This window comes from Lonchura striata, chromosome 1 (assembly GCF_050655825.1).
Source record: "Lonchura striata isolate lonStrDom1 chromosome 1, ASM5065582v1, whole genome shotgun sequence".
In the NCBI taxonomy this organism is placed as follows: Eukaryota; Metazoa; Chordata; class Aves; order Passeriformes; family Estrildidae; genus Lonchura; species Lonchura striata.
Genome location: NC_140703.1, coordinates 84,254,547 through 84,281,049, shown reverse-complemented (window position 1 = coordinate 84,281,049; position 26,503 = coordinate 84,254,547). Strand labels below are relative to the sequence as shown.

General features: G+C 38.9%; 1 long non-coding RNA gene across 2 annotated transcripts in view; it reads right to left on the bottom strand.

Annotated features, from left to right (window-relative positions):
- Positions 1-26,503, bottom strand: part of LOC146768744 (uncharacterized) — a 51,853-nt gene that overhangs the window by 17,190 nt on the left and 8,160 nt on the right. The window contains exon 3 of one of the 2 annotated variants that reach the window (XR_014956070.1): positions 1-26,503. This exon is cut by the window's left edge and continues 17,190 nt beyond it. This is a non-coding gene — a long non-coding RNA (uncharacterized LOC146768744). The other variant, XR_014956071.1, reaches the window with a different exon arrangement.

The following is a 26,503-nucleotide window of genomic DNA, read 5'->3' as shown; positions in this document are numbered from 1 at the left end:
TTGTATTTTTCACCTCAATGAAAACAGAAATCATGCAGTTGCCTTCCTTAGCTCATCTTCTGTAAATAATTAGCTATACTGCAGTGATATTCACTCTGGAAGTATAATTTAGTAGGCTAGAAATTGTGAAATGTAAATATTAGAGCTTAACAGTCTGATTTAGTTGGAAAATATGACAGCAATAGTTAAGTTCTTCAAATCCCCTGGACAAACCAGCAGTGCTTTTACTTAAACTTAGTCTTTAAAATAAAAAAACAAGTCTGTCTGGTTTTGTAGAGATACAATTTGAGTAGCAAGAAAATTATTAGATATGATTCATATAATCACTTGAATCATTCTTAGCTTGAGGATAAGATTATGAGTTCATGTTCTGTATTTGTGCTTGAAAGTTATTTGTTACTATTTTATGTTTACTAATAAACCAATAGAAATTCTGTACTACGCACTTATGGTGTGGTGTTCGTGGTGTTCTTAGAAGAGGTTTTGGATTAGACATGGTGCAAATATTTCTCATTCCTTCCTGAACATTAAAGTGAACAGCAGAATTTGGGGAAAAAAAAACAAACACTGATAATGAATCAACCCTGCATGGTATGTGGTCCTCTACGGTGAAAGCTTTCAAGAAGAGAATTTCATAGAGAAAACTAGTGAGATTTTAGTAGTGGATTTAATAGATTTGGAGAAAAGCCAACAGCAAACCTGGTGGAAGACACAGAGAGGGGAGCCCAGGCTGCTTCATCCAAGTCTGCCATCATGTCTCCCCTGCTCCGGAGGCAGAATTTTTGAGGTGCTGGTCAATCATAAACAGCATCTCAAGCCAGACAGAGAGGGCAGAGCTCCAGAGGCCAGCTCCCCACTGTGATGCTGACCTGGGTGGCACATTTCCCAGCAGAAATAGAGCCCCTTTCCCTCCCAGGGGGACCTTTGGACAGAGCAGCTCCAGCAGTAGAGTCCCTCTGGCTGCAGCAGCATCTGCATAGAACTGCTGCATGTGTTGGTGGTAATCCAGTTTTGCAGAAGACCGGTCTTAACCAAATTATTTTTGCAATCTGTGCACTGGGTCTAAATGAAAGATGGCTGTGGCTTTGCTGCAGTGGATGGCAACTGCCAACATAGAGGAGGGTTTCTGTGTTTCTGGGACTGTGTTTCAGGGTCACAGATTTTCAGCTTCAGCCCAGCTGGGCATTCCAGTTTTAATGCAAAAGCACTTAGATTCAATTAGGCCAAACTATAGGAAATCATTAAGAGCTCAAAGATTTCTAAATTAGATCTAGCTGAAGGGTACAATGTACATTTTCACATAGCAGGCTCAGTGTCAGGGCCGTTCCAGCTCCCTCCTAGTAACTCCCTTCTGACAGAAGGAAAAGAACTTTAGCCTGCTTGAGGCATTATATAAAATCAAAAATAGGGTTAGAATGAAATTACAATTACAAAGTGCTAATTGAATAATGGGCAAAGTGACTGCTGAAGCTAATTAGAAAGGGACAGGTATGTCTGTGTACCAGTCCCTCACTCAGGAAGGGATTTGCCCCAGTTCAGGTTCTTCGTAACACTTGATTTCCACTCAAAGCAGTTACTGGCAGACAGAGAGGAGTTTGGCTAATACAATTTCCCATCTTGGCATTTTAACATACAACATTTCAAGGATACAATGGCTTAACCACATGCAGCATTCTCCCATGACAGATTATTCTGTTTTAAACTCTTGATTTACTGCAATTTAGTGCCAGGTAAATGAGAATTGTTCTGCAATTGTACATAGGCATGTCAAAGCTTGAATGCTTCTAAGAAAAAACACAAAGCAAAAACCTGTTGGCCAACAAAATGACACAATGTTGTCAGTTATATCCAGTATGAAGAATTAAGCTTCCCTTCTTTATTTTATACATTTATTGGGTATTAATTCCATTCCATATAGTGCAGCGTACCTTGAACAACAAAATAAAAAGCACTGCAAAACTAATTTTTACCTTTCTGAAGCATTTATGCTTCTTATAATGTAGATACTGTAAAAGATAATCATATGCTATTATAGATAATTTATTCATACATTGTTCTTTAAAAGGCGAAAAAATGGCTGTGTTATCATAGCAATTTTTGGCTTTTTTTGCTATTCTTCTACATTTGTCATTTTATCATGAAGTAGAGCAGACAAAGCCACGTGCTAAATAACAGCACCTCTCTCTCATAAAAGCAGGAAATGTGAGGAAGGAGAGCTTGTATTAGAGGGCTGGCTACTAAGGAAAAAATAAATCATGGCACAGCACAGCTTCACCCACTGTTACTCAGTGTGAAATAAAAGTAAGATCCTTTACCATTTCCTGGCTTCAGAAATACGCATACCTACTTAAGTATTATGTGCACTTAGGTATGCACAAAACTGAAGCATGTGTTATGTGCCACTGTCTGAGACCTACAAAAATCAATGGATATTGACACTGACTTGGGACGGGATGAAAGTGGGAGGAATTTTGCCCACTGGTACCATTAACTCCTTGGGTTTTCCAGTTTGTAATGTAAAAAATGTTAGATAAAGCAGGAACAGATTGCATACTTATTAACACTTTATACAATTAACTTGCTCCCTAGTATCACAGCTCAAGTAGTTTTTTTTTAGTGTGTTAGCCATAATTATAATTGATTTTTATCACCCCTTCTGTAAATCATGCTCACAAAAAAATAAAGGAACTTACTCTTATCTTCATGTTGAAGTTGTGTGAGTGGAAATTGCTGCTGAAAGGGTGCTAGGAATTCATGAGAGAATTACATTGATATGTTTGCAAACTCAGTTTTTACTTCCATTGGTACTTGTAAATATAAAATATGTATAAATTGTTAAGTCAATATTGTAGAGAAAAAACACTGTGCACTTCAAGGAAAAATGAGAACAGCTTCTATCATGTCTAATTTAACACAGAACCAGTCTATGGCAGCTCTTCCTAGGAAAAGAATATGATATCATGATGCATAAGAGACATAAGCAGAATTAAGTCTTCCAGATAGGTGTCTTTAACAGCACTGAGGAGCTCCAGCCATAGCCTGAACTGTAACTTAGGAGCTGAATAGAGTTTGAAGACTGTTCCTAATCCAAAGAATTTCGGAAATGTTTATGGTAGAGTGCAGGAAAGGCTGAGCTCCAGGACGGTTTGGATGAATGGAGACGAGAAGGCTGCTCTGAAGGCTGCTCTTAGGATATAAGGTTTTTTAGGGATGGTGAAAGGTTGGAGCTGCCAGATGCAGCACGTGGCAAGGCCTGAGGGAATGAGGGAGGGGAGAGACAAGGGGTAGAGAGGATGGTCTAGGAGAGGGTGGAAGTTCTAAGGGGGTGGGGGTTCCAAGAGAGGGGAGTTCCAAGAGAGGGGAAGTTCCAAGAGTGGGGAAGTTCCAAGAGAGAGGAAGTTGCAAGAGAGGGGAAGTTCCAAGAGAGGGGAAGTTCCAAGAGTGGGGAAGTTCCAAGAGAAGGGAAGTTCCAAGAGTGGGGAAGTTCCAAGAGAGGGGAAGTTCCAAGAGAGGGGAAGTTCCAAGAGTGGGGAAGTTCCAAGAGTGGGGAAGTTCCAAGAGAGGGGAAGTTCCAAGAGAGCATCTGGCTCCTCAGAGACCCCTTATCAGGGGGCTTCAAGGTGGGCTAGAACAAGACTTGGGCCAATGGGGTCTCAGACACCTGATGTTTCAGGGGAGGGTTACAGGTGTGGGATGAGCCATACATTTTAGGGGTTGAGACAGAACAGTCCATTTGACTTTTGGACCTATCTGTAGGTAAGGGCATTGTCCAACCAGTAGGGGGGATTGTTTTCATCCTGGCTGTACTATTGTAAATCTTTTGCCAGGCAATCATATTTATCCATCCTTCCCAACAGTAGAGGAAATACAGCAAGGCTATTAGACTCAAATAGAGGAGATACAGCAAAGCTATTGGACTCAAATAGACTTTTTAAGCAATGCCTTGGGAGATTGGTTATGTGTAAGATACAGTTTTTTGACCATGTTAGGCCAAAAAGAGATGACAAAGGAATGTGCAAGATATGTGCAAGATGACAAAGGAATGTGCATCCCTGAGAAGATAGGGATGGTGTAAGGAACAGATGCTGCTTTCTGCAGGAGAAAGGAACCTAGCCTGCATATGGCTCCATGCATGAAGACTGAAGAGCTGGTCCAAAATGCACAGGCCATTCTGAGTGTTTCTTACCAGAATTTTAGGTGTCTTTCTAAAAGAATAAAAACTTTAGCAGGTTTATCTTGGAAAATTAAATAATGGTAGAAATTCAAACGTCATCAAAAAAAGTAGCCCAGCATAATTAGCTGCCTTGAGACCTTCAGAATTTATTTGCTTGCCTATCACAATTTCCAGAAAGATAGGAGAAAAAACAGACTTCTCTAAGCTGACTCAAGCAATGCTAAGTAAAGAAAATGTTAGACAGAAGTGCAATTATGGACTTGATCATATTACTCCAAATATATATTGATTAAAAATATATAAAGTTAGAACAGGAGATCAAACCAGGCTAAGAAAATGAAACAAAATTTGCTAATTTCATTTCTTTAACTCCTTGTAAGAGTTAAAGATTTCCTTTCTGCCCTATCAGAAAAAAAAAAGAAAATTAATTTTCTTAATTGATTTAATCACTAGATTTATATGTTAATATTTTAAAGCTCATAATTTTTCTCACAAGCTGAACAAGGGATTGTTGATTTTATGGACCTAGTTCATTTGTATCCTGCCATAATCTCTTGTAAATTTATTTTCCTATAATTTTAATGTCACCCTATGTACTCCAAGCAGTTTGCTCAGTAGCTGTAGCAAGATCCAGGAGCATTATCCTATAGGTGCAGAATTTTCCAGTTGGATTTTTAAGGACAGATGAGGTTATCAGTATGGATACAACTGTTGTATCAGTATGGATACAACTAAAACTGCTGCAGTAAATCTTTCTTCACCTCAGCTTTATGTATTTTGTTAACCAATTACTCCAAAGTCATTGTAAAGTGAGGGTGAAAATACAATTTCAATCTTCAGAAGCAATAAGAGATGAAGCAATAAGAGATAAAGCCAAAGGGGAAAAAGTAATATTCACAGTGCTTTACACACCAAATGGGGTTGTAAGGTTCTGCTCCTAAGATCATAATCACATCATCACACATTATTCTTTTATGTTTTTTTTTTTAATCTTTGTTTATTTACAGGTGATCCCTTCTATATAGTATATTGCCACTGGCATAACTACAATGTGTATAACTCTGTTTTTTTTCATCTCACAAGCTGGAAGAATGCAACTCACTAATAAATTTCATGCCACTTGAAGACACTTTCATGTATCTTCTTTTGTGTGGAACGATAACATTAACAGAGAGGGATACTTGATTTCTTGTTTCTGACACTTCATCAGATCCAGGAGGGATTTTTTAATCGATGGTGAAGGTGCTAGTTTTCTAAAAATCCCCCCTTCTTTATTTTTCTACCATCCTCTGAGTGCCTAGATTGCAAGTGGCATGCCAGAGCAGCGTACTTCCAGCCTGAAGGATTAAAAGGGGGAATGTATTTTTGTGTTCAGCCTGAATTTTGAGCACAACCTAGAGGGATACGTGTGGGACTGCAAATGCATCCTCATGCCCACTTGGCTGTACCTCCTGGTGCCTCAGTACATACCCTGAATATGCTGGCTACTGGGGGACAGGTGGGCTGCAGGATGAAGTGCTGCCCTCAAAACCCTTGCTCGTAAAAGTGTAGTCAGCAAAATCCTTTAACAGCTTATAAAACACAGCTTGCTCATCATTAAAAGTTTGTAGCCAGACACAGCACATAAATTTCTAGGCTTACTTTCATTAGCATGTTCTGTGAAAACAAAATTGAATGGTTATGCCCAGTGGCTGCTTTGTCATTTATTCAAAATAGGACATAACAACTGATGAGAAAAGAAAGTAAATAGAGCTACCATTTCTGGGAAAAATCTAAACAAATCCTAATTTGCAACTAAATTTCACCCAATTTTGGTGTACTAGAAAGAAACACAACAGAAGAGAAAGTAACAATATACAGTCACAGAGTCATCAAAGCTGGAAGAGACCTTTAGGATCATCAAGTCCAGCTATCAACCTGGCCATATCAGTGCAGCCCCTAAACCACTAAACCATCATCCAGCACCAGACCCAGGCACCTCTTAAGCACCTGCTGGGATGGTGATGTGTTTAAATGCAGCTTGTGCATTGCACTTGATCAGCATATTTTTCCTCTTTATGACTTGCAGAATGCCTGACTGCTGTCTCTTGAGAGGCAAATAATTTAGACTGTGTCTAGGAGAGCTGTGATCTAAGATAAATAGCTATCAGAGTGATAGAGTGGCACATACGAATCATGAAGCCTCATGGTGGCAGTCTGATTGCTAGTCTGGAGTCTTGTATTATCTGTGCTAGCATAAGAACAAATTTATATAAATATGTGGTAGAAAGGGAGAAATTTGTTCTTCATATAATACCTGTTTTATGCTCTAGTGGACCCAACTGAGCCACTGAAGTATCAGAACACTGTTACAGTGCTTTTTTAAAGAAATATCCTCACAGAATCTGAAATTCTGTATGTCACTACTTATGTTATCATCAAAATTTATAAGTGAATATTGGCACCCTGCTTCTTGCAAACTGCAGCTTAAACCCAAGTGATAATATAGGGTGCTCTCAAAAAATCAGGCTGCAGAGGATTCAGGCTGGACTTTCCAAAACAGTGGGAAGATTTTCCTCTGTTCCTCTGCATCTCATTTGCTTCTTGCTTAAATGTGAAGGGTACAATCTCCCTCTCCCATGGGAGCAATGTGATGGTGAATTCATTCAGTTTCTTGAAGCACCTTTATCATAGAATACAGACAGTCACGGAAAACAGATACATCACACAAGCTGGGTTGAAATAATGACAAGTGAACTTCCCACAAAGCAGCATACTGACAAAGGAAATAGCTGCTCAGGAAAGAATTCCTTCCTCCCTGGGCACAGAGTGGCATACCAGGACCAGTGTGAAATACCCCAATCTTTTTAAGACTTACATCACACTACAGATTCCCAAATGGTACAAGACAGCAATTAACAGCTGCAAAATGTGCACCTCCAGTATATATTTACTTTTGAGACAGTAATTTTGTAATTTTGCCGAAGTACCATTAACAATTTGATTAATGTTACTGAACACCTCTGTTCACACAACCTTGAAAAGGTAAAAGTGGGAGTCTTCTACAAAGCTCACCCTGATTAAAATGAACTTCTCAGCTGTGCTTACTCTGCAAGTCCAAAACTGTGCATTTTCCTCTGTTGGAAAGATGCTCACAGTTTTGCACTGGAAAAGCTGAACACTGCCTTGTGCTGCTCTCTCAGTATTAATAAAAGGTTATGAAAACTTGGACTACTTCTGTAGGAAAATTTGATAAACACATTGAGAATTTATTTATAGCCAGCTCCCAACCTTTATCATGTGCTTTTCCACAGTGAGTGACTAAGGGTCCCTTTTCTGTCTTGTAGCAAGGACCAGTGGGAATTACATTTTACAAAGGATTAAAGAATCTAAACTGTGGGTTGTCCCTGCAACAGGAGATGTGTGTCATATACAGCTCTGTCTTAATTGTGACATTAGAGATCCTGAACACCTTTTTCACATTTTCATTGACAAGGGACTCAGAAGCACACTATTTCCTTACTGCTTTTGTTGATTAATATTATGCAAAGAAGTATCCTGCTTTGATAGTCTTAAAAATTGCTCTATTGAACAGTAGGGAAGGAAACATTCACATGGAGAACTTAGCATAATGCTCAGTGCTGCCTGTGCAGCTCTCCCAACAAGTCCCAAAAAGCTTCAGAGAGAATCAGGCATTTTGTGGTGCCACAGATACCAGTGTTCAGAGTACAAACATAAAATGAGCTTTGTCTACAGGGAGAAGCAGGCAACTTCCTAACTCTGTGTGGAATCTGCAGATATTGTTTTGCTTCAGCTAGAAAGGCCTTAGTTGTTTTTCAAAGAAGGGTGAGTATAAGGTCCCCTTCTTCATGTCTTCTATATCAAGTCACTTGATACAGAGAGAGCTCAAGTCCACACATCCTCCTCACAGCACTCATATCCCAGGAGTACCTCATGGCCTGTGAGATATGCTCCCGTGAGGTTCTCTAAAACCCTTTTGCTAAAGTTTATTTTAAATTTCATTGGATAAAATGAAGAATCAGAGGTACAGTAATGCAGAAGGCTGCACACTGCACCTGCAGGAGGCATGCTTTCTTTTCTGAAGACTAGGAACTTTAATAATTTTATATAAGGTAAAAACCCACACCAAAATTTGAAAGATGGCAATGACAGTGTTACTATGAAAGAATAGCCTCCTGCATACTGATGAGAGTTTTGCAATGCAAAACTTTTAAATGTTGGTTCAGCTTCCTTTGGTCTTCTTTAGACTTTCTCATATGTAAAGTTAGAGAAGGAATTAATAGCCAGTGGGGGTTTTTGTCAGGTTTTCAGCATATGACAAATGCTTTATTTCTGTTAGAGAGATTTTTTTTCTTTTCGTTTGGCCCATACTTTCTTTGCTTGCCTGGCATATGCTGAAAGGCCAGAACAACTCTTCTCCTTCAGTTCCTGGATCTCTGTCTGATTTCATCAAACATCTGCAGATTTCCTGTGCCTCAGCTTCTCCATGTAAACACTGTCTTGAGATATCATTAGCTGAAAAGTATGAAGAAAAGAATGAGGATACAGGAAGTGTGGAGAGCTGGCAGGGTTGTATTTCTGGAAATTTTACTTTAAATCATAATTTAAAAAACTTGTCAGCTTGTACAACTTACTGGTAGCCCAAAGCCATATTCATGAAAAGAGAGATTTTATTTATATGGAATATAAACTGTGAGGCCAGGGAGAGAGGCATCATAGTGTATTTTTAACAATGACAAAGAAGGGATGAAGAAAGAAAGCACTGCTGATAGGACACTTAGAATATTAAGTTATATTGTTTGCACTGGCCCTAGGTATACTTTCTTCTTTCTGCTGCAACTAAAATAATTATTCAAAATTCACCAGTATTCCAGTTGGAAGTAGGTGGAATTTATAACACTGGAAAAATTAATTTTGGAAGAAAGAACTGTGAATCTTTGGCATGAAGCCAGTTACAGTTTGGAAAGCAGAGGAGGAAATGTTTTTTCTGCTGGTTTTGGCTGGTGTTTGGGGGGTTTTGTTTGGGTTTTGGTTGTTTTTGATTTGTTTGTTTTAATTTAATCTCTGAGTGTAGAGCTGGATCAGAGCAGCTACCACTCAAAGATCTCCCTTAAAAGATGCACAGGACTGTATAACTCCTTTGGATGTTGACATCAGCTTCCCCTGCTAAGTTTCTACTTTGCAACCTCATCATAAAATTTCACACTGGGTTAAATTTTGGCATGATTTGGAAGAAGATGAGCCAGGAATTAATGAAGAGGAAGATTCAACAATATGATAACCAGAAGCTAACGCTACTAATGCTTGAAAAACTGGGGTAGGGGAAAAGGAGAAAGGGAAACATTATGAGCAGAAGATATTTGCTATTCTTCATTTCTTTATAATCTATTCCTTTTAACTTCAGTTCTCCAAAGAGATATTTTTATCAATCCTTATTGTTAGCAATATCAGTTGCTTCTGTGATTTCCTTACAGGCTAGTTACCAAAAAATTTGTGAAGTTGTTGAATATCAACTGCTACCTAGAGCCAAGTTTTGTTTATAAAGCCAGTTAGATGAAAATGCCAGATTCAAAGGCTGAATACAGAAGAATTTGTATAATTGTAAGTTGAGCTCATCCATAACAAATGTTAGTAGAGCAGATCTTTTGTTTCCCCAACCAACAGAGGCATTCACCTCTGTTAAGCTCAGTCTTGCTACATCTCTGCTACCACTACATAGTAAAAAAAGAAAATCTTATAAAAAAATCCAGCAATTATTTCCTTGGGAATATGAATGCATTACAGTGATTGCATAGTACTCTGACTGTATGTCCTTTTGCTCTGTACTTGCTCACCAAGGAGTTGGGATTAGTGTTAACATGAGATCCCAGCTAACTCAGCTGATAGTCCTTTATAACAGGTTCTACTCTGTATCTGAGATGAGACTGCATGTCTGGTTAAGCACTGGCCTTGTGATGCATGCTAGTAAAGTCATACTTTTTGTATTTATAAAGGAAGGAAATTATCTTGTCCTGGAGTTCTCTCATAACAAGATTCTGCTGTACAAAATTCTAAGTAGTTTCCTCCTTCCATCACTCTTAAGTCTCACCTAAATGGCCACTAGAGTGATTTATTAAAGGCTTGTTAACAGCTGTTCCCTTCCTGCCATTTTCCCCTCGTGGCTGTTGTGTGAAATAACTTTCTGTAGGAGAAAAGCAAATGAATCATGATTATTTTAAAATGCATCCTCACTCATCATATGAGCCATCAGTGTTTATCATGTGGACCCTACAATCACCAGTGATGACAAATGCAAAGTCAACAAAGTCATCACCTAATTTTGAGGTCCATTTACCTCCCTATCTCTAGGAAAAATTACCTGGCTGGAAATAGAGGGATTTTTCATTTTATACATAAGACAGGAAATTGTAACTAATGTACAACAGAGCCTTGGCAAGAATATAAATGTAGGTTATTTGTTCCCTCTCATGATGTTCTAACACTTAAACTTGTTACAAGGTAACAAGTGAACATTTCTGCATACTCAGTGCTGAAGCAAAACTGTTTGCAGAACTAGTGGTTTTCATCAGGATCTTGAATATTCAGTCTCTGCCTGTTCAGGTTGTTACAAACTGCTCTGTAAATGGTTGGGTTGTGTGACCTCTGTACCATGGTTGGTTGCTTTTTTCTCCAACAGAATGTCTTTGTTATCTTCAACATTCTTAGGAGTGTTTCCTGATTAGAGCCCTAACATTGCCAGCTGTATCTTCCTGATAACCTCAGTATGCTCTGGGGTCACTGAAGAGGTTACATGCACATTTTAGGTATTCATAGTTTACTAATAAAATTAATGTCTGTACTGCTTTTGGCAGCACCTGTTATTAATATATATTCATATATATTAATATACACTCATATATATTAACGTACATTAATATACTATTATTAAAAATATGCTAGTAGTGATCTTTTCAAGTTGGAGCTCAGAGGTAGCCATAAGTACCTAGTGTGACCACAAAGGTGAGGGCTCTTCAAGACATCCCTTGAAGAGATGTGGGAGAGAAGGAGTGAGAAGTAGTCTCCTACTCTGCCCCTCCACTGCCTGCTCTCTGAGAAAAGGTGTGCTGGAAAGGAAACTGAAGCCACCCCTCCTGGCTTGCCATGTCCCATCACTATATCAGAAGTCACCATCTGCATCTTCACCTCTATCCCAGACACATCACATGGCTCCACACATGCCAGCCTCTGCAGTGACCAGAGGCCCCTTCCTTGCCCCCTGAGACCCAGCAGCTGTGTGTTCATTTAAAAGGGAGATCAGTGAGTGATTTGTGTGCAGGTGGCTCTCACGTGAGGGTCACTTTGCTTAGAACAGGGTGCTGTGCCATAGCCAACTGTCCTCCCATTGCTACAGCAGAGATCTGAAGCGCTGGTGGGTCAGCTCCTTAACAGCTGCAGTTTGCAGCATGGATTTTTCTGGTTTATAACCAAGATCTGTCAAGTTTATAAAGAACAAGATGGGTTCAATGCATCAACTATATCCAGCTGCAAGGTATCTGATGAGAGAAAAGGGACACGAGCAGCTCACTAATCTTTCTCTCAGTTTCCGCATCTATTATGTTCCTTTCAGTCAGATGGAAACAAAATGAAACTTTGGAAGACTCAAGTGGTATTGAAAAGAGAAGCAGGGCAGGAGCACTGCCCAGAGGAAAACTAATAGGAGCACCCTAGAACAGGGGGATGAAGAAAAAGAACTTTACTTAGCTTTCTTTTTCCTTTCTGAGAGGCCTCAAGAACCTTCCTCAAGATTTACATCTATTGGACAAGTTATTCTTAACAGGAAAATTGAAGGACCCACCTCAGGAATTAGGTCATATATTCCAGCTTCCTGGCAATAAATAATGGAAAAGGATATGAGTGAAGGTGTCAGTAAACACACAGGTGTGTTTTCTTCCTTAAAGCCAGGAAGCCCAGTCTGTATTTTCTACTGCACTGCTGTCACGGTGTAACCACAGTCACTAACAAGGTACCATACAGCCACTGCCTCTGTCCTCATCCCCAGTGGGATGGGGAAGAGAATCAGAAAAAGATGAAACCCATCAGTTTAAATGAGAACAGTTTAATAATTTCAGTAAAATATTATTAGTAATAATCATCAAAGTAGTCATAATGGAGAGAAATGGAGAGAGAGAGAGAGAGAGGAATAAAACCAAAGAAAGACAAATACACAGTCCAATTGTCAGCACCTGCTGACTGATGCCCAGCCCATCCCCAAGAAGAGATCAGCCCCTCTTGCCCAACTCCCCCAGTTTATCTACTGATATTCTGTGGTATGGAATACCCATTTGGCCAGTTTGGATCGGTTGTCCTTGCCATGCTCCCTCTTTGCTGCTTCTATACCTGCACACTGGCAGGGAAGATGTGAGCCTGAAAAGTTCTTGACTTAGACTAAGCACTACTGAGCAACAGAAATCCAAAACACAGCACTGTAACTTAATTTTGTCCCAGCCAAACACAGGGTGCACGCTCTTGTGATTCGGAGTATCATGACTTCTTCCAAAACACTGGGAGTTTGTCTTTTAATTTCACTTGGCAGATCACAAACTTTATTATAAAATTTGTTTATTAAAATTGACAATTTATTTTTTTAGTGTTTATTGATTATAATTTCTAATTTTCCCCTGTTCATTCAACTCTGACACAGTTGTGTCTTTTGATCAATATCCACTTTCTAGTCGCTAATCAACTTTTACTTGCAAAGTTCATATTTTATCAATTGGCTTTCATATGGTTATTTTCAAGAAAAAAAGAACATAAACATTTCAACAAATATTTTTAATACAAAACCAAACATCCCAAAACCAAATCCAAATTAACCTCAGCAATCCTGATCACGATGTAATATTAATTACTTGGTGGCCATTTTTTCTTATTTTTATCTGGACTCTGCACCCCTGCCCCATGTGTTTTTGCTTAGCGTAGAAGCCTCTAGAGGCTATATAACTCTACACTACAGTTATGGATGGGAGGGCTGCCAGTACCAGTGCAAAGAGAACACTCAGCAGTGCAGTAGTCCTGTAACAGAGCTATGGAGAAAATAAGAATATAGCAGATCTCTCACAACTCTCTCCTTTCAGTATTATGGAGTTATGCATTAGAGCAGTGTTAATCTGCAGGGGTTCTACTTGAAAAAAAAAAAAAAATTGAAGTCAGATGAAAAAATACAGAAAATCAGATTTTAAAAGATGAAGCTTTTAGAAGAAGATATATTTCTCTAAACAAAGCCCAAGATAAGATGTCCTGTATCTACAAATAAATAGGAATAGAAAATAACCTACCAGAAGTAGACCCATTTTTGGTAAAAATTCTCCTCTAGGTCATCTTGTAAAGTCAGATCAGATTTACTTCAATAAGGCATAAAAAGCCATTTTCAAGGTCAATAGCATCTTGTTGAATAGGCCCCTTGATTGATGCCTACTGGTAGTTGGCAATATGATGTGAGATAAAGGAATTCATAGTACCCATGGGAAATTTTAAAACAGTGTCAGCTTTCTCAGAAGTGATATAGTATGCTTGTAGAAAAGTTAGAGGGGCAAAAAATCAATTACCTCTACTGACCCCTGTAGCCAAACCAAGCCCATCAGAGGATCTTTGAAAAAAACCCAACCACCAACCAGCCAAAGAATTTTCTGGCTCTACCTGTTCATTAATTTTAAGAAACCAACCTGTTTGGATCCTTTGAAAATCCTAGATACATCATGCCTGAGACATTACTCACAGAAGTAGGAAAGTCTCCTGTCTCCAGGACCTTTATGGAGTACTTAAATGAATAAGAACACGTTATTTTAAAAACAAACAAACAAGCTCAGGGTGAGGTAGATGTAAATGTAAACAAGGAGGGTGAAAGGAGAGTTATGACAAACAGGGATGGGGATGAATCACTGAAAGTCATGTGATGGAAATGCAAATGACGTAAGTAAGAATTTGAAACTTCCAGAAGAGGAAGGGAAAGAATGCTTATGGCTATTTGTAGATTTCAAAGTAATTCATCAACATTTCCCTCTCCTTTGCTGTTTTTGAAGCAATCAATCTTTGCCAAGAACAAGTGGAATGGCTCTTTCATTAAAAAGTCTGATGGTAGCTGAGATCAGCTGTGGGTTCTTTCTAAACCAGTTGCTAGTTTTCATCCCTGAGATGAGCAAAGCCTGAGGAAGTTCTTGATTATAAAATACATTATTTTCACACTACAGATACTTAATTCATATCCACTGTTCTGCTCAAGGGCTGGATGTTAGTTCTAGATTCTATATAGCTTTGTGTGGAGTCTAGAACAGCGGTGACATGCTGTTTGCATAATTAAAAAATCTCTGTACATTTTTTTTTGTCCTAAAACTTCAGCTCTTGGAATCATGTGATTAACAGACCTTTGTTTTCTCAGTTACAACTCTTCACTGTCATGGTTTCAGAGAAATAGTTACAAACAGGAACCATGATTGTTAAGTACAGAATCTGGTAAGACAAAGTACATTATTTTAATAAACTACTGTCATTTTTCAATAATCCAGTATCATTTGATGATCAGTATGAGGTTTGTCCTGAGCAGCTTGCTCTGGCTTACCTTGCTTCAGATGGGGTGCTGACTAGATGGTTTCAAGAGATGCCTTCTGACTTCAATGATTCTGTGATTCTGTGTTTGCAATGTCAGACTCTTCATTATGATTGTAGAAGAGTTCATCTTATAAATAGCAAAAAAGACCTATTGTTTTCTGTTGCTATTTGCCAGTCATTTCCCAAATGTTTCTCCCTGTAGCAGTGAGTGAGTGCAATACCCTCACATACAAACACAAAAATAGACAGTCCTTGCTCTTATCTACTCTGTATGAATAATCTTATCTACTCTATATGACCTGGGTATGATAAAAAGTAGAATTTAAATTTCTTTCAAATACCTGTGTCAGAATGATAAGTTGAGCCAATATGAAGATGCTATTTCATTGATTGTGTTAAGTCATGGACAAAAGTATGAATGTGCCAATCTCATAATTCTCCCAAAAGAACACACCTCTGATATGTCACATCTCCACCAAGGAGGTAAGGAGATCTGAGAAATAAGCCTTCACATGCAGCTGCCATCTCCCACTGTGATCATGACAGCCTGTGTGATGTGTGAGTCATGGTATTTCAGAGGACTCTTAGGGCGCTGGCACCATTCCCAAGCAGCCATGTGTGAACACACCTTGAGTACATCACCTGCAGAGCCTGAGCATTGCAAACCTGAAACACAGTAAGAGACCAGTAGAATCAATTGCACATTCATTCTATGGAAAAGGTAAATCATAGAGTATTACTTGCATTAAGACAAGCAATCACATCTTGCCATTTTTTGCAAAAGATATCTTTCATGGTGGCTCTTAACTGGCTGAAGTCAGCGCCTCCAGAGCTCTAGTGAAACTGTAAACAATAGGTCTAGCATTTACCACTAGTTTTAGAGCAGCTCTTTCCAGCATTTACTTTCTGCTTTGTGCCCTGCAGGACTAAGAAGAGTACTCTACTTGCCTTTTATTAGTCAGATTTCATGTACGTTACCAGGAAGATTCAAAATCGTTTTGTAAATTGTTTTGAATGCAAACACCTCTATGAAGCATGCTTGAGACTGTAATGTACTTTTGGAAGACAGTTTTTATAAAAAGTTTTCCTTCCCTAAAAGCTGTTACAATATGTTCAATATACAGGCTGCACAGCAAAGAAATCCTGCAGGAAAGAGAACAAGAAATACAATTACCAAAGACTTGGGGCTCAGAATCCATAGGTGTCATACCAAAAGTCAAGACTGACACAATACTCTGAGAAAATACAATACATTAATTGAAGTTGTTTTCAGCCTCTTTTTATGGAAATCCTAGGCTATTACAAAACTAGTCCTATTTATAAAACAACTGAGTGTCAAGGGTACACTAATGAATCATCACTCTGCCAGATCTGATGCCTAGAGAGGCTGATCTGGAACAGCAGCTAGACAGTTAAAGGAACACAGTAGGTATTTATTAAAAGCATCAGAACCACAAACCTCAGGAATGGATGGCTTGCAGAGAGGGGGAAGCAGTAGTCACAAAGCTGTGAAGATTATTTTGCACTTGCTGATAATCTTTAATGGATGTATTTTACCCCTTCTCTTATTCAAAATGAAGGACGTTATTTCAAATTCTCAAGTTCAACTAAATAACATCACAGAAGGTCACTAGCTGAGAATAAATGTCAGTTTCTATCAGCATTCTCACTAGCAGTTCTCCTTATCTGAAAAGCTACCCAAACTGTTTCACACAGCTGCTTGCACTAATAATTACTTATGTCCTTGCTGTGTTAGTTTAAATGCTTATTGAAGTTGGACACAAAACCCTTATGTCTGTGGCTAAACAAAACAGTCCTTAGCTTATGGACTGTTTGCAAATGGATTTGTATCTGGGACATCAAGACTAACATTTCCTTCATGTATTACACTCTGCATTGCTGAGCTTCAGCATGGAGAGTATACAAAACTGACTTCACTGGTACTTCAGTAGCAAATCTATGGCTGGAAATGCTACTTCTCTGAACCTTCCAATAAACTTTTCATAGTTAGCATGTAGAACATCATCAACTTCATCTGGCTCTTCCAGTACAAATCCAGCAAAGTGAATACAGTGATCTCTTTGAAAACCATCATCAAATGGTAGGTTGTTTTACTTGACATATTCAATCTATCTGTATGGAAAGTTTTGCACAATGACACCTTCTTAATTTTCCACTTATCTAGTAGGAATGTTCATACATTATCATTTTACTGAAAAACAGAACAGTTATTCTAGCTGCAAGGATAACCTTGTTCTCTAAACTGCTTAAACTCTTTTTGTTGTCCTTTTGCCTTCCAGAAACAAAGTAGAGTAAATGAAAAAGGACCACAACATTAAACAGAACAAAGTTCATCTCTTTTCAGTCACATTAATCAAGTGCTAACAATGCACTTGTAGTAAATATTTACAAAATGCTTTCTCTTGCGTTTTGGGAACACATCTGAATTGCTGATACAAGCCAGGAAGGATGTCACTGGCCTTCTTGGTCATCTAGGCACACTGCTGGCTCACGTCCAGCCAGCTGTCAACACAAACACACAGCTTCTTTTCTGCTGGGCAGCTTTCCAGCCACTGCCCCCAGCCTGTAGCACTGCTTGTGCTTCTTGTGACGCAGGTGAAGGACCCAGCACAAACCTCACACCACCCATCAACCCAGATCCCTCTGCAGAGCCTTCATATACTCCTGCAGATTCAGTGTCATCTGCAAACTGACTGAGGGCACACTTGATCCCCTCATTCAGATCACTGACGAAGATATGACACAGGACTGGCTCCAACACTGAGCCCTGGGGAGCACCACCAGTGACCGTCTGCCAGCCTGATGGAACTCCAGTTACCACCATTCTCTGGGCCCAGCCATCCAGCCAGTTTTTATGAAGTGAGCAATGCATATGTCCAAGCTACATACTACTAGTTTCCCCAGGAGAATCATGTGGGAAAAGATGTGGAAAGTTTTACTAAATTCCAGGCAGACAACATCTAAAGCATTTCCTTCATCCACTAAGTGAGTCACTCTGTCATAGAAGGACACCAGGTTGGTCAAACAGGACATGCCTTTCCTCAACTCATTCTGGCTGGGCCTGATCCCTGGCTGTCCTGTGTGTGCTCACAATGGCACTCAAAATTATCTGCTCCATGACCTTTCCCAGCACGGAGGTCTGGCTGATAGGTCTGTAACTTCCTGAATCCTGCTTCTGATCCTTTTTGTAGATGGGTTTTCCTTCACACTTGTCCTTCACACTTCCTAAGGTCCAGTCAACTGGGACCTCCCTAGTGTGTCAAGACTGCTGGTAAATGATGGGAAGTGGCTCGGTGAGCTCTTTCACCAGCTCCCTCACCTGTATCCTGGTGGTGACCACACAGACAATGAGGAACAGCAGATACATCATGTTTTACTACTCCAGAATGATTTTTAAAGCATCACAGAGGCGATGTACAGAAAAAGATAAAAGATAAGAAAGTAAGTATACTTTTTGACTTTGCTTCCTTACTTAACTATTTAGCAAATTACATCCATTTTATTTTTGCTAGAATGAATTTTCTGCACAGGAATCAAAATTAAAGAAGGTAGCTACATTCTAATTGTAAAAACTTCTTTTCAGGGCAGGCAGGAAGCAGGATGATTTACGGACATCTGTGAGTCATAGCATGCAAACAGAAGACAGATGGACATGCTTACTCGGCAGAACATTTTTATAATTCAGTGTAACTATTCTTTTAGCTTTTTCCTTAATTACATTTACATGAGGTGAAAAGAATAACAGGTCCCCTAGGATGTTTGACTTGGATTTGCCCGATTTGTACAACTATAACAGACAAATATTTCAGGATTCCAGAAGCTAGGACCAGATAAAGCCAGTGATTTAAACAGGCCTATGTTTAGTACTCCATTTCTATGAATCACATTTACAAAACATTACATTGAAAAGGCGACTAGAAAAGCTTGGACTCAGTGCTGTTAGTGCTGAAAATCTGCTAAAGCCCTGTCTGTCATTATAGCTTTAAAACATATTTTTAATACTGTGTTTCATTAGCCTTGACAGTATCAACCCACCAGAACGCCATGCATGCATAGAAAAGCTGAAGGCCCAGGAATAAGGTTTAAATTTTCCATGAGCTGAAAGGATCTGACCAGTTCAACTGCAGTGGAAATGGTTTGCTACTGCCTAACCCTGTCCCAAGCATCAAGTTTTTGGCTTGCAAGTGTTCCCAAGAACCTAGGCTGTTACTTAATATCCTATTATCTAAGAGCAGTATTTTTGTATTCAGCTCAGTGTGCTGCATACTCCTCCCAGAAACACAAAACTGCTGCAACATCCAGTAAAAAGTCCACTGGCCTTCCTCTCCTTGCAAGTCCACACCTAGACAGAGATGTTTTGATTTTCTTCTAAACCCAGTATCTATGACTAAAAAAACCCAAACAAACAACAAAGCCAAACTACCTATGATTTTTCTATGCTATCAGACCGTAACAAATTAATTTTGTTATCTGGATGATGTCTGGGAACAGTGAAAATAGGAAGCCTCTAGACTGCAGCTGTGCTGATCTTCAGTTTTCTTCAGAGACCATCTATTGAGGAAGGGCTAGAGATTTAAATAGAAGAGATTCTTCACAAACCACAGGTGCTGTAGCAGTTAGAGTTTTGACATACATAAATACTGCAGAAGAAAAAGAAATAGTACCATACCTTGGCAAACTTTCTGGGGTAGACTTATTTATTTTGAGTTTTTTGAGTATGCAGTCTTAAATGGATGGCCCATGAATTCCTGTTATCTGTTTTTAGTCTCTATGAATAAATAAACTGCAACCTATGAAAAGATTAGCAGTGTTTTCTCATTGTTGATAAGTTAGAATCCAGTCAACCAGTGTAGTACTCCAGGTTTCTGCTGATTAAAAGGCACTCAAAGACTTAACTGATAGAAATTTAAAGTCTCATAGTTTCACAATGGAGCTAATCTCCTTCTGAGGGGATGATAAGATAAATAGTAGTTCTTGGTACAGCGCCATTGGGCAGACATTTAGTCAGTACAGGCTAGGACTCAGAAAATAGTCTTGACTGAGGTTTTGAGGTTTTGCCCTGAAGTATTTTACCAAATCCAGAGCAAGCAGAACTCCTGTGAGAAGTCAGCTCCTCCACCCTGTCAGTAGAATATATACTCCACAGCTGCTCTTTTGCTGAGAGAATTCCATTCTCTGGAAGAAGGGAAGAAAGTTCAATCTTTGTTCAGCCAGAAAGTTCAGACTCCTCCACAGATGCAGCTGGGGGCTGTACACTGCCCTACACAGCTGCATCTGGCCTAAGCAGGCAGCTGGGATCTGACAGTGTAAAAGCACAGAAAATACCGATGACCAATACTTGCCACTCACACCCTTGTGTTACTTCCAGTTTGACTTAGAAAAGACTACTGTTTTTTGGTATTTTGTGTTGCCATACTCTCAGTCACTTCCAAAGGGTAACATATCTGACATTGATTTTTGTTATTTAGTATTTGATCTTTTGATGAAAGTCAGCATTTGGTCCCCAGCAGGCAGTTTTAGGACAGCTGAACTGCTGTCTAAGCAATCACAGAGGAGCTGGTTATATTACATAAAAGCCTTTTTGTGTCATGACTAATTTCAGATCCTCCCTGTTTCTTATGCAGATTCCAGCCTTGTTCCCTCATGCACAGAGAATTAAATTCTATGCCTACATCTCCTTCCGGCTTCTCCTCTGGGACACAAACTTATTCAGACAAGCTCAGGAGGCAATAGAAAGATAACACCAACAGCACTGGGTACCAACCCTGCAGGACTCCTTTCACATTTCAGTGCATTTCAGTGCATGACTGTCCTTGGCATTGTAGGGCTACAGGAGCCAGCCTTCTCCCTATAACTGCACTCTAGGTCAATGGCCCTCTTTTTTCTTTCCCTTTCCCAAGAAAAGTGTCCTGCTAGGTCTTGCACTCTCCTGCCCACACTGAGATTTTAGCTTTCTGTGTTTTTTTGCATATTCTGGCTTTGGTAGGAGAACTGACACCTATGTCAGGTGAGTATCTCTGCAGCTCTGTTGTCTACAGTGCTCCTGACTAACATCTGCAGAAGGATAATCCTCCTCACCAGCGCAGCAGGGGTTGTTACAGAATTTTATCTGGCCATTGCACCTCTGTAGCCTCATACATGCAAATGCCTGATACTGGTAAGAAAAATCTAAGATGATGTAAAGGGAAAGTATGATTGCCTGCACTATTTTAGGTTTATTTATTCTCTAAATGAAATTAATGCACACACAGGTGTCCTGTTCCCAGGAAGCCATACTCATTATGAAATAAAATTCAAATATGAATAATTAACTTACTCTATTATGTCGAACTGGGGGCAAAACAAGGCTACAAAGAGGAAACCAAAGACAAACAAGTACATAGACCCTACTGAAACAAAGACATCACTTCTGTTTTAATTCTGATGGGACAGCTGTCTTGCAGCTTCTGCTGCTCAGAGTAAATCTTGCAGGTTTCTTCACTCGAAGAGTACTGCTTTCAGAAGTAAAACTTATTTTGGTTACAGCTCATTACTCACATGTTTCTTTATATATTTTATGAAAGTGACATCAGGTGTGTCAAAAGGCACTGCATATGACTGCTTCTGCAATTACATAGCAAGTCTCCTAGATATTATTTTCTCTTTACTTGGGTAGATGAACTCCTTATGTAATAAACATGCCTTCAATTTTTTAGCATTTGTACTATATTTATGTCAAAGGACAGACATAATCCATAGCAGGACCATAACATATTGTGATTCCCAGTCACTGTGATTATGGTGAAAAATCTTGCAACTATCTCCGATGCTTAACTTTTCAAGAGAGATGTGTATCTGGGTCTTCATCTTAATACAGAAATGGTGCAGAGAGGTACATCTGAAGCCAAGGGGTGGGAATCACTCCCAGGTTCCCCCAGTAAAAATGCAACTTGTGCAATTGTTGATGGAATTTTTTCATCTATTTGGAAGAAAGTGAATGTTCCAAAGTGAATGTTGAAGAAGAAAGCATTTTTCCAAGACAATTTAGCTATTTTTTTGTTGTGCATCTCTCTCTATCTGCCTGCTTTCCCAAAAACAGATAGCAGGAGTAACACATATAGCCTGTAATTTGAAGAAATTAAAGAAATTAATACTGCTTTTTTCAGGAACACTGGAATAAAATCTTTTGCACTCCATCCATTACATATTTAATAGTAAGGGAAAAAAATGGTGAAGAAACCTAATGTTCTTTGCCAGTGTTTTCCCTGGACTATTTTCATTTTCATCCTGTTGCCTTTGCTTTAAGTTTTCTCAGATTGCAGCTCCATAACATAGCACCACTGCCAGTGATCTCTTCAGGTTCCCCATTTCTAAAGAAGAACAAAAGGTTGTCTTGGCTTTGCAGGTGATGTCAGCTTTTCTTCTCAATACAAGGTTCTGAGTCCTTCCCCAAACCTCAAAGACCAAGCACCATGCCCAAATCTCTTAGAGCTGCCTTCTAGAGCTCTGAAATCCAAATAAAAGCTGATGATGAATTCTTCTCCTGATTTTCCCCTAGACAGCAGAGACTAACTTCACTCTGCCAAGAGCAGGAACACTCCCTCAGCCCTATCCTCATCTGAGATGTATTTAAGCAACCAGTCAGCTACTTGGAACAGCACAAACTAAAAGCAAAGAAAATATTTTAAATTATATGCAAAGCTTATAGAAATAATTAGTGAAGTATAACCAACATGAAAAATCACACTGAATATGACATTTGAGTATGTACCAGGGAAAACAAAATCAAAATTATAGCTAGTCTAGAACAGAATTTATAAGAGAGATATAGAAATAATCCATCCAAGCACCATTGGACTTGCCTTTGAGCCGAAGATCTGAAAATGTTCAGTCTTTAAACTAAATATTTTGTGACCAACTGTTATTTGGGACCAGCTTTATTAGTAAGAGTCACAATTTAAGAAGAAAGGTGCAATAGCCTGAGGCTGGAATTCAGTAATTTTTTTTTCCTTGCAGTTCCTTTTTCATACTGCATTTGGTTAAAATATTACAAGTCCAATGCAGGGAAAAAAAAAAAAAAAAAAAAAAAGCACTGAATTTTTCAGCTTCAGTTGCTCACAGCACAAACTATGCTGACCTTTTCCAGACAATTACATAAACCAGCAATGATAAGCAGTAGGGATCCCTATTAAAATACAACCCACAGCTTTTGTATGTGTGCATGCCTTCTTTTGACCCATGGTTACTGGCTACACAAAAGAAGATTTTATGAAGAAAAACAACAAATATGACAAATTCCAAAATAAATCAACTTCCAAATATGAGTGGCAAGCATAATCACAGCTGAATCCAGCATTTGCTTAATTCACCAGGGAAGTTCTGAGGCATTTTTTTTTCCTTCATATTCAACTCAAACTAGGCATGCCAGTAAAAGTCCATTCATCTGTTTCATGAGTCATAAGCATCTTTGTTCTGTGCACTTTGCTGACTGTTTCCTCTATCTGAGGGTGGAGAATGTGCTTTGTATAAAGTTTCAAATTTTTTGTAAGTTCTCTCTGGCAGAGTGCATGTGCCCTACCCAAAAGACCACTTTCCTTTACCACATACTTCTGCAGCTGAAATTAGCTGAAAAATCTCAGGCAGGAAATCTGCTAATATGAACTACAGAGTTGTGCTTCCTATAGCTCCTATTGCTCATTCATTGTGCCTGCTGGAACTCCCAGTTCCTCTTTGCCCAGACTTTGAAAAGAAATGGAAATAACTGAGCAGGTCATTGGTTGCTCGTATTTTAACATAATATGTAGACAATTGCATCTAACAAAGAAAGTAACTAAATCTAGTATCAATATTGCCATTTTGGATCACCAATACAGTGACTGAGGTTGGGAAATAAGTTGTGGTGGGCTCCTGTTTGAAGAAAGTACCTTCCTATGTAAAAAGAACAGCAATCTTTCCTGTACAGTTTGGAGGAGACCACGTATCAGTTCATGGCTACCCCTCTTGACTTTTCCCGCAAAAGCGGGCATTTCTCAGACATTCCCCAAACAGTGTTTGAGGATGGCAGCATAAATAAATTATATTTTCTTCTTGAAAATAAGCTCAAAAACCCAATCAGTAAAGCACTCCTGGCAACATAAAAATGCATCCTCCTCTCAGCAAAAAAAATAAACAAAACAAAAAAGAAAAAAAAAAACAAACAAACAAAAAAAAAAACTTAAGCTTCTGAAGGAGCATACTTCTGAGGATGTATAGTTAATTATTTTCTTCCACTCTTTCATTATCTACTAAGGAATGTTTCTGAGCTCTAAAACAGTTCCACACAAAATTAACGTTGAAATAATGCAAGTCAGATGCCTGAGAATTTGATCAAGTGATCAGGTGTTGATTTTTACCTTCTCATATGATAAACTAGAACACTTGCAAAAGGATGTAAAAACTTAAGTGATGTAGACTTAATCTAGTTAAAGAATATTATATTTTGTTTATATAGCAAATTACTTGTGTGCATCAACCTCATTTTATTCTTTAAAATCCTTTATATCACTGTACAAATGCTTCACTGAAGACATACTGAGCACAGAGGAGAAGACAATATATATTATACTGTGAATTACACTGGTAATTAAACATACTTGGAAACTTACAGGAAACTTAAAGAGTAGTATAAAAAATTTAAAGTTATATAAATTATTATTTGTAAATTAAGGCAAACAGGCATGTGCAATAACAGCATAAACTTGACATTCAACTGTTGCCAAAACTGGTGTGCTGAGCTGATGTTTTTCTTAAATCCCATTGTGTTGAGTTTAAAAAGTTCACTGCAAAAGCGCTGGGTGAGAACAGAACTTGTCAGGTCAGATGCATATTTGTCCATTGCTTCATCCTCTCAATGCATCCTCTCCTACCCAGCATTACTTCTGAAGCAGAAAATTCATTACTCTACGACAAATAGATAAGCAAATCTTGATTTTCCTTCTCATTTGCCAGTCTTAAGATGTGAAGACTAAAGCCAGTGAGTAGAGTTAATGCAGCAGAGAAAAATGCTGTGAAACCTGAAGGTGTTTCAAAATATTTTCAGCTGTGCATAAGACAGTAAAGAAGAGATGCTTCTACCTCCTTCTCAGTGTTGTCTTCAGAAAGTGGGCTGGGAAGCTAATGTAGAACACGGCTGGCAGAGCAGGGAGGAGACCTTTGTGCACAGTTAAGCCTCTGGAAATCAATGGGTTGTTGCTGCTATGTCAGAGATTGTAAACATCTGCTTTTTCTGGCAGTATCATTTTCGTGATGCCGAGTTCCCCCAGCACCAGAATGTAACACAGCTGAGGTTCAGTGTGCTGCATGCTCCTGCTCACACAGCCTTTGCAAAAATGTTGCAATAAAGCTTTGGTCAGTTTTTCAGCTGTGCTAATTTCAGCTGCACAGCTCAAAACATATCCTTCCTGGTTCTGTATCCAGGAAGACATAAATTATGTTTATGCTACCTGTGGTTTGTTCAAGTCATCCAATGAATCTGCATTGGCTGTATCCAAGGGCAGCACCAGCCACATTTCATCTTGTTAAAAATATCTGAGCTAAATTTTGGAAGTTTCAAGGGTGTCAGTCCACATGTAGAACTATGGAAAGAAATTAGAAGCAGAGATTCTGGTGTTTCAAGATCACAAACCAGGAAGAGAAATCTCATTTTATCATCTCCCTATTTGCATCACTAAACAATCACTGCCTTTGCTCAAAATATGGAAGGCCCTCTTTGAACATTTATACAAACCAAAAATAATTTTGTACATTCTGTACCCTAATATAGCAGTGGAGGTCTGTAGGACTGGGCTACTTTAATTATAAAAAGACAGTTCATTCCCCATAATCATGTTCCCTCACAGAATATTCACAGAAAGAGGCTAAGGGCACCTTTCTCTACCTTTCTGCAATGTTCCCCTAAACCACAGACTGCAGCTGTCCCCAGTGTGCCATTACATGGTAGTCTTCTAAAGGAACCCATGCTAACGGGATGCATGTGGAGGGAAGGGTAAAATATATATTTGGCACACAAAGCACAGATGTGAACACACAATTAATTCTTACTAATAAGCAGGAAGAAAGTAATTATAGACTTCTGTAGTATTTTTTACCTTTAGAAAGATTCTCCCTAGCACGTATATTGGCAAATGCCATCTAGAACTGCGGACCACCTATAACAATTATATGTAATTATGGTAGAAATGCCCTTTGCAGATCTATAAATTTTACTGCCCTTCTGAGATATAAGATATGATCAGCTGATGTGTTCACTTTCTTATCTGGTTTTGAAGTACTGAAGACTGTCACTGCACTTAACACAATGCAGACTGAAGCATAACAAACCATCCCAGTCATTAGGGTTTGGCAGCAAATGAGATGCAATGTAGTCAGTAGCAATGCAAGAACTCATCAATACACATTTGTGCTTTTGATCCCTACTCGACATCTGATATCACTATGTAGTTTTAGCTTATTTTAAATCTTGGCAAGCAGATTTTACATTAGAAGGCAGCAGGGTAAGGGTCTGCAGTTAATCTCTCTCTTAACATGTTCTCCTCTCTGACTTCATAGCACCAGACATAGCTGGGGGTGCTTAACATTAAAGCTGTAGTGAATTCCTTTGCTGGCTCCTGTCTAGTGCTTTCTGCTGACAGCAAGGGCAAGTCTAATTGACTTTTCCTATTACCCAGATGCAGAAGAAGGAGACAAGGCAACAAAATGGAACAGCAT